The sequence below is a fragment of the Saccopteryx bilineata genome, chromosome 4 (genome assembly GCF_036850765.1).
Source record: "Saccopteryx bilineata isolate mSacBil1 chromosome 4, mSacBil1_pri_phased_curated, whole genome shotgun sequence".
In the NCBI taxonomy this organism is placed as follows: Eukaryota; Metazoa; Chordata; class Mammalia; order Chiroptera; family Emballonuridae; genus Saccopteryx; species Saccopteryx bilineata.
In genome coordinates this window covers 167,972,335-167,987,010 of record NC_089493.1, presented here as the reverse complement: position 1 = coordinate 167,987,010, position 14,676 = coordinate 167,972,335, and the positions used below count along the sequence as shown (strand labels likewise).

The 14,676-nt window shown below is 39.9% G+C and overlaps 1 non-coding gene across 1 annotated transcript; it reads left to right on the top strand.

Moving 5' to 3' along the window:
* Nucleotides 1-12,228: 12,228 nt before the first annotated feature.
* Nucleotides 12,229-12,365, top strand: LOC136336736 (small nucleolar RNA U109). Its single transcript, XR_010731558.1, has one exon. It is a non-coding gene; the product is annotated as a small nucleolar RNA U109 (small nucleolar RNA).
* The last annotated feature ends 2,311 nt before the right edge of the window (nt 12,366-14,676 follow it).

Below are 14,676 nucleotides of genomic sequence, written 5' to 3'. Positions count from 1 at the left end.
TCTAGCTGAATTATACCATATTGTAGGGAAACACCACACTTTGTTTATCCATTTGTCAGTTGATGGACATTGTTGTTTCATAGTTTTTTGTGGTTTTTTTTTTTAAAAAAAAACAGGATCCAATCAAAGACTATACACTGCATTTAATTGTCATGTCTTTAGTTTTCTTTCATCTAAATTCTAAAATATTAATTCTAGAACATTTATACCTTTTTCTTTTTATCTTTTACAACAGGAAAATTTTTGAAGAGTACAGGTTGATTGTCTTGGAGAATGTCCTTGTGGACTTGTCTGATTGTTTCCTATAATTTGATTCAAATTAGATAATTTTGGCAATAGCACCACATGGGTGAGGCTGTATATTTTCTGTCACATCACATCAGAAGCACATAATATTAGTTTGTCTCATAATTGGTGATGCTAAATTTGGTCATTTGATTAGATGATATTTACAGATCTCCCTATAGGAAAGACACACTTTTCTCTTTATATAATTTAAAATAAGTAATATAAGTGATCTTTAAGACTGTATGACTATCTTGTTTCCCAATAGCCCTCAACAGAAGGTTTTAGCTTTCAATGATGATCCTTGCCTCAATTTATTATTACCATGTTGTTACAAAACAGTAATTTTCTGACTTTTCCAACTCTATAATTCTTTCCATAGATGTTGCTGACATTTTTTTTTAAATAAAACCTTTTACTGCTCTAGCCCACCAATAAATATATATATATATAATCAATATATATATTGATTTTAGAGAGAGAAACATCAATTTGTTGTTCCACTTATTTATGCATTCACTGGTTGATTCTTGTATGTGCCCTGACTGGGTAATGAACCCATGACCTTGGCGTATCGGGACAACTGAGCTACCAGGCCAGGGCTAGCCCATCTTTTATTTATTTTCATTTTTTTTAAAAAGTTATTGATTGATTTTTTTTTTGAGAGAGAAAGATAGAAACACTGATCTGTTTCTGTATGTTTCCTGACAAGGAATCAAACTGCCAACCTTTGTGTATCAGGACAACGCTCTAACCAACCAAGCTCTCTGGCCAATGCATAGCCCATCTTTTACATCACAACAATAAACTCATGAATTTATTTTTTTTACTCAGTGTGTTATGATCAACATCACTGTCATTATTGTTATTATTATTATCACTATTATTATTATTATTATTTTAATGCTCAACCAGTCCAAAATTTGAGAAGTGGAAGAGAGTTTAGGCCAGCTCATCAGTCTTTTCAACATGTCCCCATCAGTCTTTAAACACTTCATTACCTGATGACACAATAAAATGCTTCGTATTAACCTTGTATTTTCCCTTCTCTGGAACTTAAATCAGCATTTCTCCAAGGAAACCTGGTTTCTCTTAGTGAGAATTTATACTTATAAACCAAGATTTGGGTGCTAGATGTGCTCATTGAAACCAGGTTGTCTCAAATGTTTTTGCCTAAATGATTCATAGCATTTATTTAAACCACTCATGTGTAACATCTCTTGTGATTTTTAGCTGGGTTTCAGTTAGTTGGCAATGCTACTGTATATTCAGTATGTCCTAAATATTATAGGAGTAACAACTTCCACTTTTTAGTACTCAATGTGTGTGCCAAAGGTCTTGGTGTTTTATATGCAGTAAGACCTTCACTTTATAATAACTCAATGATGTGGGTCTTATTATTTATCCCTACTTACTAAATGAGGTAAATAAGATACAGAGTGGTTGTGTAACCTGTTCAAAGTCACACAGCCAGTACAATAGTCCCTACTTGCCCACAGAGGATATATTCCAGGATCCCCAATGGATATCTGAAACCATGAATAGTACTGAACCCTATATGTACTACCTTTTTTACTGTATACATATATACCTATGATAAAGTTTAATTTGGAAATTAGGCACAGAAAGAGTTTGACACTAACTAATAATAAAGTAGAATAATTATAACAATCTATGATAATAAAAGTTACATAAATGTGTTCTCTCTCTTTCAAAATATCTAAGTACTTATCATGCATTGTGGCCATAACTCTTTTAGCTTTAAGTATGACAACAAACAAGCATTAATTTCTTCTCCTTCTTCATAATTTTCCAAGTAAAAGATTTATTCTTAACATAGATCTTAGCAAAGTCAGCATAAGATTATTTTCTTCCCTTATAGTCAGGAACAATCAGGCCCTGGCCGTTCGGCTCAGTGGTAGAGTGTTGGCCCGAGTGTGGAAGTCCTGGGTTTGATACCCGGCCAGGGCACACAGAAGAAGCACCCATCTGCTTCTCCACCCCTCCCCCTCTCACTTCTCTCTCTCTTCTCCTCCCCTCCTGCAGCCAAGCCTTGATTAGAATGAGTTGACCTGGGCACTGAGGATGGTTCCATGGCCTCAGCCTCAGGCGTTAAAAAATGACTCTGGTTGTAATGGAGCAAGGGCCCCAGATGGACAGAGCATCACCCCTTAGTGGGCTTGTGGGTGGATCCTGGTTGGGGTACATGTGGGAGTCTGTCTCTGCCTCCCCTCCTCTCACTAAAAAAGAAAAAAAAAAGAACATTCACCTTTTCGCTTAAAGGAAGCACTTCATGGCTTCCCTTTGGCATATTCAATTGACAGCATTACTACCCTTGTGCTTTGGGGTCATTATGGAGTAAAGGAAGGGTGACTGGACAGAAGCACTGTGACACCACGACTGTCAGTCTAACGGAGACAACTACTCAGCAACTAACAGAGAGGTGGTGTATTCCGTGTGGATGGAGACTCTGGACAAAGGGAACAGTCAGGACAGGCCAGAATGCACAAAATTTCATCATGCTGCTCAGAACAGTCCACGGTCTAAAAACTTATGAATTGTTTATTTCTGGAATTTTGTAACTTAATATTATCAGACTGCAGGTGATCATGGGTAATGGAAAGGACAGAAAGCGAAACCAAGTAGAAGAGGAGACTCCTATCAGTAGCAGAGCTGGGACTAGACTCCAGGCCCATCTGACTGCAGACTGCTGAACCACTGGGTAACATTATGGCAAGAACAATTGCTGTGAGGAACACATAAGTATGCCTTCAAGCTAGCTAGCCACTCCTGGATATATTGCATCACATTTGTAAAGTAGGTGTGGTCATTGTCATCCCCCCTGAGACATGGTGATTAGTGGGTAAATCCTTTCCCCTTTCCGGGTCTCAGTTATGTCATCTGTAAAAGTGGAACCATGATACTTAGCATGTTTACCATAAAAGGCAGTGTTTTTTTCAACCTTTTTACACTTGGGGATCAGTCAATGTAAATTATTTAGGGGATCATTAAGGCAGAGATCACCCTGAGCATAAGATAAGTGAATTTTTTTAATAATTTTATTTTTAATGGGGCGACATCAATAAATCAGGATACATATATTCAAAGATAAAAACTCCAGGTTATCTTGTCGTTCACTTATGTTGCATACCCATCACCCAAAGTCAGATTGTCCTCTGTCACCTTCTATCTAGTTTTCTTTGTGCCCCTCCGCCTCCCCCTTTCTCTCTCCCTCTCCCCCCTCCCCCCTGTAACCACCACACTCTTATCAATGTCTCTTAGTTTCACTTTTATGTCCCACCTACGTATGGAATAATGCAGTTCCTGGTTTTTTCTGATTTACTTATTTCACTCCGTATAATGTTATCAAGATCCCACCATTTTGCTGTAAATGATCCGATGTCATCATTTCTTATGGCTGAATAGTATTCCATAATGTATATGTGCCACATCTTCTTTATCCAGTCATCTATTGACGGGCTTTTTGGTTGTTTCCATGTCCTGGCCACTGTGAACAATGCTGAAATGAACATGGGGCTGCATGTGTCTTTGCGTATCAATGTTTCTGAGTTTTTGGGGTATATACCCAGTAGAGGGATTGCTGGGTCATAAGGTAATTCTGTTTTCAGTTTTTTGAGGAACCACCATACTTTCTTCCATAATGGTTGTACTACTTTACATTCCCACCAACAGTGAATGAGGGTTCCTTTTTCTCCACAGCCTCTCCAACATTTGCTATTACCTGTCTTGTTAATAATAGCTAATCTAACAGGTGTGAGGTGGTATCTCATTGCAGTTTTGATTTGCATTTCTCTAACAACTAACAAAGATGAGCATCTTTTCATATATCTGTTGGCCATTTGTATTTCTTCCTGGGAGAAGTGTCTGTTCATGTCCTCTTCCCATTTTTTTATTGGATTGTTTGTTTGTTGTTGAGTTTTATGAGTTCTTTGTATATTTTGGATATTAGGCCCTAAGATAAGTGAATTTGATTAAGATCACATGGTTTATAACCTTCATACATCAGGATGGTAAACTCTTTTGTGGACCAGCATGAATTTTCTGGCAGACCAGTCCCCGACTGGTGGTTGAAAAACACTGATAGAAGATGGTAGTAGGGATTGAAGGGTATCAGAAGCAGAAGCCTTTGCCAGCATTATAAAGCTCCCTCTACTACAAGGAAGTGCCTCTGAAGTCAAACTGGGTTTGTGTAAGAATCACCTGGGAGGCCATACCTGGGTGGCTCAATTGGTTAGAGCAATTTGCCAAGGTTGCCAAGGTTTGTGGGTTTGATCTCTGACGAGGGCACATATAAGAACCAACCAATGAATACATAAATAAGTGAAACAACAAATCGATGTTTCTCTCTCTCTCTCCCTCTTTCTCTCTCTCTAAAATCAACTTAAAAAAAAAACACCTCTTTGTGTGTGTGTGTGTGTGTAGAATTTAAAGTGCAGATTGCTAGATCCTGCTTCCAGAGATTCTGACTTAGTGGCCTGCTGTGACGCTCAGGAATCTGAATTTTTTTTTTCCCTGAAGCTGGAAACAGGGAGAGACAGTCAGACAGACTCCCGCATGCGCCGGACCAGGATCCACCGGCATGCCCACCAGGGGGGGCTCTGCCCACCAAGGGGCGATGCTCTGCCCCTCCGGGGCGTCGCTCTGTTGCTACCAGGGCCACTCTAGCGCCTGGGGCAGAGGCCAAGAAGCCATCCCCAGCGCCCGGGCCATCTTTGCTCCAATGGAGCCTCGGCTGCGGCTGTGGGAGGGGAAGAGAGAGACAGAGGAAGGAGAGGGGGAGGGGTGGAGAAGCAGATGGGCGCTTCTCCTGTGTGCCCTGGCCGGGAATCGCACCCGGGACCTCTGGAATCTGAATTTTAACATGCTTCCAAGAGACTGATGTCATGGCTCACAGACCACACTTAGAAAAACTCTCCTGGGGTCCGTATAAAGATGGAGAGAAAAGCAAAGATAAACCATGTTTAGAAACCGCTCCACAGCTTTTCACGTCCATTTCTTGCATCTGAATGCTTTTTCTTCTTTCTTTCTCTCTCCCTTGTCCCTTTACCTAGTCATCCTTGGTTTTAGCTTGAATGTCACTTCCTCAGGTGAGCCTTCTCTGACCCTCTGGACACAGTCAGCTCCTCCTGTTACCTGCTTTCATCTCATCATAGCACACATCGACCTGATAACCATATAGCTTCAGTCTGTAATTAGATCCTTAATGTCTGCCTCTCTTGATAGAGCTTACGCAGGAGAGAGTAGTAACTAGGACCTTCTTGGCATGTCCAGTGTCCCGAAATAGGGGCAATCCATAAACATCCATTAGACAAATGCACAAACAAAGGAACAAAAAGTAATACTAACTTTTATTACTAAACAAAGATAGGCCAGAACGCAGAATTCATAAACAATGAACACAGAATAAAGTTCATTAACAACACAAATAATTGGATACCCCACTTCCCGTTCTCATCATCTTTCCTGAGGTCCTTGCAAAGACAGTTTTCATAAAGGAAATTGCACGTTTAATGACAAATTTGGGGACAATCTGCTCAGAATAGGCAGGAATTCATAATGAAATTATGGCCCTCTGCTCTGGCCTCTCCTCCCACTTCCTTCCCCTTCTGGCTTCAGTTGTCATGTCTCCCTGAAGCAGCAGCGGCCCCTCCTTCCTGCCGCCTGCCAGTCCTCCCTGACCAGGACCCCGCAAGGGACCTGTGGGCTTCAGAGGGAGGGCGCTTCCCCTGGGGCCCTCATTAGTTGCTTGTGTTCCCGAAGTTGTGTGTACTTTCATTTGTGCGTTTATTTTTAGCCTGCACGGGGGCCCATAAAACTGTTTTATAATTTAGCCTCAGACCAAATATGCATCGAATTTCACAACCAGAGTTTATTTTCATGTATTGACAGCAAGGTGGGAGGCTGAGTTGCTTTGTTTTAAATATTTGTTACTGCAAAGTGGCTGCATCCTCTGTCTAGAAACACTGCAAGAATACATGTGAAGAGAACAGGAACTGTTTCTGACTCATGATGGGGTTCAGGACATGCTACCCCAAAATATGGCACCTTGACATAGTGGACATTCTCAGCTGCAGGAGTCTGAGGAATAACAAAAGCAGGAAGGTCACTCTGACCTCCCCCCATTTCCCTAAGGCAGGTCATAAGGCCCTCGCGTGTATTCAGAGGAAACAAGCATCTTCAAGTCAGAGGGACACCAAGGAGAATCTAGACAAGCAAGTTTGCTAAGTGTCCCCCAGTTTACTACACTTAGCTCCTAGTCTCTGTATTTTCCTATTTCTACGTGACTGACCACTGTTTGTCCAACCTAGCATCCAACCACGGTGTTCCAGGTCTTCATTGCCATGTGAAGGCTCCTGTGTCAGCATGTCAAACTCTTTGTAAATTTTTATTTATTGATTTTAGAGATAGAGGGAGGGAGAGAGATACAGACAGACAGACAAAAACATCGATCTGTTCCTGTATGTGCCCTGAATGGGGATCAAACCTGCAACCTTTGCACACCGGGGCGATGCTCTAACTAACAAAGCTATCTAGTCAGGGCATAACATAAAACTTATATTCAATAAATTTATATGCTTTTTTCCTTTTATTTTGCTTTCTCGGTTTAATTTTCAGACCCAGCCAAAGACCTTAAGAGGGTCAAGGAAACCTTTCTTTCTTCTTCGTCTCAAGGTGTCTAGAACTTCATAGCAACTGTGAATGTGAGGTAGCAGCATGATACTAAGGGGACCACCTGGGCACTGAGTTTGTGATGTCTTCCTTCAGGACCCAGTCCCTAGCACACCAGGGCGAGGAAGGTCAAAGACACGGAGCTACTTCAAATCTTCCAGTTTAAGTAAATAAAAGAGGTTCCCAGTGTCTGAAACTTGCTGACCTCCAAAACATTAAGAGAAACACATATAATGATTCTTACAGATCTGGTCAACCTTATTCTCTTGGGAAATTCTCTTCGCTTTTGGCACACCCTAAACTCAGGTCTGAGGAGGGCTGGTGCCACTAGTGACCCAGCAGCAGGGTTTGGTCTTCAAACCAATAAACCTCTTTGCTGGAATCAGAAAGAGGCTCATTGGGCTCAAGTCCGTTCTCTACCACTCACTAGCTGAGCGATGTAACTAACGCATGATATGGCCCCTCTGTGTCTCAGCTTCTTCAACTATAGATGAGAATAACAACACATACTGAGGACAACAGTGGACACATTGCAGAATCATTGTGAAGTCTAAATGGAAAATGTGTGGACATAGCTTAAATGGAAAATGTGTGGACACATTGCAGAATTGTTGTGAGGTCTAAATGGAAAATGTGTGGACATAGCTTAAACTGGAACACAGGAAAGGTTAGCAACTATTATTCAGTATCTGATTCAAAGAGGTTCTCAGCTGTAAGACACATACCGGTATCTATATGATGAGGTCCAGCTGACTTCCCGGTGTGTGTGATCATCCAGTATCTTCTGGGTGGTTTCCAGTTTAAGGAGCTGCCCTCATTGTAAGGCAGGCTTTCCAGTGGTAGAAGCTGACTGCCCACATTCCTGGCTTCCCTTGGAGATAGAGTGCAGGTGTGTGAGTGGCCTTCTCCAATCAGACAGAGCCAGAAAGCCTTCTAGTTACAGGACTAACGTGCAGAACCTATTTTGTGGTAAGGACAGTAGCCCGAACATTTGGTGCTTGGGAACAGCCATGGGAGAAGCTCAGGTATCCTGGGCCCAGTGTCATGGTGTGAGCAGCAATCTGTGACTTGTCACCACCCAGAGATTTTCTAGAACAGTTTGTCAATGTGGCTTGAGTCTTGTCCCTGGCCTCAGTCTGACACTCCTTAGCCCTCTGGAGAACCTGTGAACCACCTAATAGTCTTTAATAAGTTTCCATTTCTGCTTTGGCTAGCCTGAGTGGGTTTGGGAGCTGGCAGCTAAGAACCTGCTCAAGGTCCCTGTCCACTGGGTTGGCTAGCTACCATGGCAACCAACTCCAAGAAATAATCAGAGCTCTTTTAATTCAATGGAAACTTCAATGTAATGCTTAGTATTTGGAGAGACATGAAATACAAACTGGGACTTGGAAATCTTTTTATTAAGGAGATTTTCATCTTCATGGTATTTGTTATAGCTTTGTCTTCTACTTCTAGTGGAATAATAGAGTAGCAGAGTTGGAAGAGGAGCTTTAGGAATGTTCCATTTTGCCCCATCAGTTTCAAGTGAGGAATAGGAGTACCAAAGAGAAAAAGTGACTTCCCCAAGGTCACAGAGCCACCGCTGCCTCGTGTAAAAATCACCAGCTCAGAAGTCAGATACTAGCTCTGCTACTTACTAACTGTGTAATCTGAATCTAGTCACGCAGGCTCTAAGCCAGTTTCTTTGCTCTCCTTATTTGCTAAATGAAGAAAATAACAACCAACATTTTATTGGGTTATTTCAAAGAGTAAGTGAGATAATATATCTTAAATTGAATAGTAACTATTCAATAATTGTTAGCTCATATTATTAACTTATTCTTCAACAAATATTTAACATGATCCACTATGACCGAGGCACTATCTTAAAGATTGTGAATCTAAAAAAGAATTAGACATTCTCACCTCCCAACAAACAAAAATCCAGGACTAGACAGCTTTACTGGTAAATTCTATCAAACAATTAAAGCAGGATTAATACCAATCCTTCTCAAACTCTTCCAAAAAATAGAAGGGGAGGGAACATTTCCAAACTCATTTAATGAGGCCAGCATTACCCTGATATTAGAACCAGACAAAGATGAACAAGAAAAAATAATTTCCCTAAAGACTATAGATGTAAAAATTCTCCACAAAATATTAGCAAACCCACTTCAACAAGACATTAAAAAGTACATACACAGTGATCAAGGGAGACTTACCTCAGGAATGCAAAGATGCAAATCAAAATAAGTAAAACTCATGTGACCATCTCAATGGATGCAGAAGAAATTTAGTATCCATTTATGATAAAAACTCTACAAAGCAGTTATAGAGGAAACAAACCTCAACATAATAAAGGCCACATATGACAAGCCTCCAGCTAACATCACACTCTATGGTGAAAAGATGAAAGACTTTTCCTTTAAGAGCAGGAACAAGACAAGGATGCTCACTCTCACCACTGTTATTCAACTGAGTAATGAAGGTCCTAGCCATAGCAATTAGGCAAGAAAAGGAAATAAGAGGCACTCAAATCAGAAAATAGGAAGGAAAACTGTCACCATTTGCAGATGACATAATATTATTATACATAGACAATCCTAAAGACGGCACCAAAACCTGTTAGAACTAATGAACAAATTCAGTGAAATTGTAAAATACAAAATCAATATACAAGTCTGTTGTATTTCTATAAACTAATAATAAACTATCAGGAAGAGAAATTTTTTTTCCTTTTTTTTTTGTGTGTGTATTTTTCTGAAGCTGGAAACGGGGATAGACAGTCAGACAGACTTCGCATGCGCCTGACCAGGATCCACCCGGCACGCCCACCAGGGGGCGACGCTCTGCCCACCAGGGGGCGATGCTCTGCCCCTCTGGGGCGTCGCTCTGTCGCAACCAGAGCCACTCTAGCACCTGGGGCAGAGGCCAAGGAGCCATCCCCATCGCCCAGGCCATCTTTGCTCCAATGGAGCCTCACTGCGGGAGGGGAAGAGAGAGACAGAGAGGAAGGAGAGGGGGAGGGGTGGAGAAGCAGATGGGCACTTCTCCTGTGTGCCCTGGCCGGGAATCAAACCCGGGACTTCTGCACGCCAGGCCAACGCTCTACCACTGAGCCAACCGGCCAGGGCAGGAAGAGAATTTTTTTAAAAAATTCCATTTTACAATTGCATCTAAAATAAAAAAATACCTAGGAATAAATTTAACCAAGAAAGTGAAAGATCTGTACACTAAAAACTGTAAAACATTAAAGAAATTGAATAAGACTCAAATAATTGGAAAGGCATTCCATGCTCATTAATTGGAAGAATATTGTGAAAATGTTTATAGTACCTAAAGCAATCTACAGATTCAATATAACCCCCAAATTTCCAATGGCATTTTTCATAGAAACAGAACAAATTTGTGTGGGACCACACACACACACACACACACACACACACACACACACACACACAATAACCCAAATAGCCAAAGCATTCTTAGAAAGAACAACAAAGCTGGAGGCATCATGCTAACTGATTTCAAATTATAATATATATTACAAAACTATAGTAATCAAAAGAGTTTGGTATTAGCATAAAACAGACATATAAATTGATGCAATAGGATAGCCCCAAAATAAATGCACATATACATGGCCAATTAATTTAAAAGAACAGAGACAAGAATATACAATGGGGAAAAACAGTCTCTTCAATAAATGGTGTTGGGAAAACTGAAAAGCTACATGTGAAAAAGTGAAACTAGACCACTATCTTACACTATACACAAAAATTAACTCAAAATGGATAAAAGACTTGAATGTAAGATTGAAATCATAAAAGTCCTAGAAAAAAACAGGTGGTAATCTCCTTGCCATCGGTCTTGGCAATGATTTTTTGTATTTAACACCAAAAGCAAAAACAAACAAGTGGGACTACATCAAATGAGAAAGCTTTTGCACAGCCCTGGCCAGTTAGCTTAGTTGGTTACAGTGTCATTCCAATACACCCAAGGTTGCAAGTTCAATCCCGTCAGGGTACACACAAGAATCAACCAATGAATGCATAACTAAGTAGAACAATCTCTCTCTCTCCCTTCCTCTCTCTATAAAAATCAATTAAAATTAAATGCTTTTGCACAACAAAGGAAACCATCAACAAAATGAAAAGACAACCTACCAAATGGGAAAAATATTTGAAAACCACATATCTGATATGGGGTTAATATCTAAAATATATAATGAAGTCATACAACTCAATAAAACAAACAAACAAAAATAATTTAAATGGGCAGACAATCTGAATAGAAAATTTTCCAAAGACATACAGATGGCCAACAGACTAATCATCAGGAAAATTCAAATCAAAACCATAATGAGTTATCACCTCACACCTGGTAGAATAGCTATTATCAAAAAGACAAAAAATAACATGTTGAAAAGGATGTGAAGAAAAGAGAACCCTTGTGTACTGCTCGTGGGAATATAAACTGAGACAGCCACTATGAAAACGGTTTGGAGTTTCCTCAAAAAAATTAAATATAAAACTGCCAATGATCCAATAATTCCACTTCTGGGCATTTATCCAGAGAAAATAAAAACACTAACTCAAAAAGACATATATGCACCCCTATGTTCACTAGAGCATTATTTACAACAGCCAAGATATAAAAGAGGCAGAGGTGGATGAATAAAAAAAATTACACACACACACACACACACACACACACACATGCAGACACAGACACACACATACAATGAAATATTACTCAACCATTAAAAAAGAAGGAGCCGTGGCCCTGGCTAGGTAGCTTAGCTGGTTAGAGCATTGTCCCAATGTGCTGAGGTTGTGGGTCTGATCCCTGGGTAAGGCACATAAGAATTAACCAATGATGGCATAAGTGGAACAACAAATCAATGTTTCTCTCTTTCTCTCTCTCTCCCTTCTTTCCTCTCTAAAAATCAATAAATAAAGTTATTTTAAAAAATCTTGCCATTTGTGGCAATATGGATGAACCTTGAGGGTACTGTGCTAAGTAAAAAAAGTCAACAGAGAAAAACAAATACCCTATGATCTCACGTATATGTGGAATCTATAAAAAAACTAAACAAACCAAAATATAAGCTCATAGCAACAGAGAACAGATTGGTGGTTACCAGAGGCAGAGGGTTAGAGATAGGCAAAACGAGCAAAAGGGGCCAAAAGATACAAACTTCCAGTTATAAAACAAGTAAAAGAGATGTAATTATAGTTAACGATACTATATCGCTCATTTGAAAGTTGCTAATTGCACGTGGAAATATGTCTGCTCCTTTTTGCTTTGGGAGCAGGGATACATTCATTACATGCTACATTAAAAAGGGAGTTCTCAGGGCTGCCAACCTTACAGTAGAGGTTGAGTAGTAGTATATTTCTCCTACAGTGAAAAAAAAAGTTTGCTCAGAGAGTAGATCTTAAAAGTCCTCATCATGAGAAAAGAAAACTTTGTCATTATTTATGATGACTAGATATATTATAGTGATCATTTTTCAATACATACAAATATTGAATCATTGTTGTACACTTGAAACTAATATAATGTTATATGTCAATTATACCTCAATTTAAAATAAGAAAAGGGAATGAGAGGTTGAACAGGGCTGTGAATTTGAGGAAAATGAAGACAGAGAACATCCTTTAGACTTAGCAGTGTAGGGGGGTATCAGCGAATGAGGGTCTGAAGCCCAGGTAGAGTGAGATGAAGAGAAAACTGAAGAAGGAGGTCAAAGTGGCAATTATTGTATAAGTTACACTGTGAATGGAGAATGTTGGTCAAGGAAAGCAGCTTTTTCTTGATGTAATATTGGGAGTGAGAAGAACACGTTTGTCTGTTGAGAAGGAAAATGCCCCTTTCTTTATTGTGTGAGCATAGCTGGATTCAGATAGAGTCTGCCTACTCCTACCCTCCCTTTTCCTTCTCCACATGTCCCTAAAGAGGGAGAGGATCCATTTCACTGTCTTTAATGTAGATAAGGACTGGTTAACTATGTAGTTTATCAATGGGAACAAAATCCCACTGTTACCGATTATCAATAGGCACCTTGTGGTCACTGATTTCAACAGTTCTACATTTAACACCCTGTGGAAAAAAAGTTAACCATTTAAATATGTACAAAACTCCTATATAATAAGAGTATTTTCTCCAGGGTGATACAGTCAGTCAGTCCTTTTAATGATGAGTTACATGGGCTTTTCCTATCATTTCAAGAGGAGCAATAGAGGTTAGTGATAAGAATATAGACTGTGTATCATTCTGACCTAAATCCAAGTGCTGGTTCTACCTCTTCCTAATATCTATTTGAGTAGTATGAACGTTCACGTACATCCTCGTGCCTCCTGACCATCCAGAGTAGGATCAAACAAAGTTTTTATTTTTAAAATGTGCAGACAACATTTAAAAAAGCAAATGTATGTTCTTCTTGTTTCCATAAACTGGTTATCAAACAAACATGATTTTAAGTTAATAAAACTGTAACTGGAACTAATTTCATTTTTTGAAAAAACAAAACAAAACATGCCTGATCTGTGGTGGCGCAGTGGATCAAGCATCAACCTGGAACTCTGAGATCATGGGTCAAAATCCCGGGCTTGCCCCGTCAAGGCACATATGGGAGTTGATGCTTCCTACTCCTCCCCCCTTTCTCTCTCTCTCTCTCTCTCTCTCTCTCTCTCTCTCTCTCTCTGTGTCTCTCCCTCTGTCTCTCTTCTCTAAAATGAATAAATAAATAAATAAATAAATAAATAAACAAACAATCTAAAAAAAAACTCACTTCTGGGGGTCAGTGAGCATGAAAAAAACTCACTACTCAAAGGGTTAAAAATAATAAATACTATCCAAATGTCTTTTTGTCTTCTAGACTTTATTAACACATCTGGCTTTCCATTCTTGTCCTCAGTGATTGCTCGGCACCTATATCTCTGATAATACGTACTTGTAGCCACTTTATAATCGACCTCAGCACTGGAAAGCTGTGTGTGCCGGGCACTGAGCCCTGCACTCAGTATTTGCATTGCAGATGTGAATATAGTCCATACCTCCGAGCGTTTCCGGCCACCAGGGATCACTGAATTGCATAAGCAGGTGTCTGTGCAAAGTCCAAGAGGTTAATAATGAACCACTCCATTTTATCTGTGGCTAGGGAGGTGGACTCTGTGTTGTCAACACCAGGCAAGCACACAGCAAAGCATTTCCCAAGAGAGAGCCAGAAAGATAAGTCAGAGAGAAATGCACCTGTTAGAAAGATTACCCTTTTCCTGGGACTTCCTACTGGTTTTCCAACAACTGGTCATATTTGTCCACATGAGTCACTCTTTTCCCCTGTGCCTTACTTATCTGAGCTAATAGTACTCAGAACAAAGATGAAACTTATAATTCCCCATGAAACCTATTAAAAGACAGGGTTACCTTTCACATCAGACTTCCCATCTACAGTCATGGGGAAAGCTCTGAGAGTGGTAACATTGGGTGCCTAGAAATTATACTGAGAGTCATTTGTTCAAAGATTAGATTATCCATCATTCTCATTCTGGTGTCTGAAAGTTGCTTGAAAACGAAGCAATAGAATCAACGTTTCCTAGTGGTTTGCATATATTTGGAATTCTATCCCAACAGTCAAAAACCATCACAGTATCAAACTAACAGTACACTTTAGAGTGAAAAAGAGAAAACAGGGCCTCTCTTCCAGGTAAAAAAAAT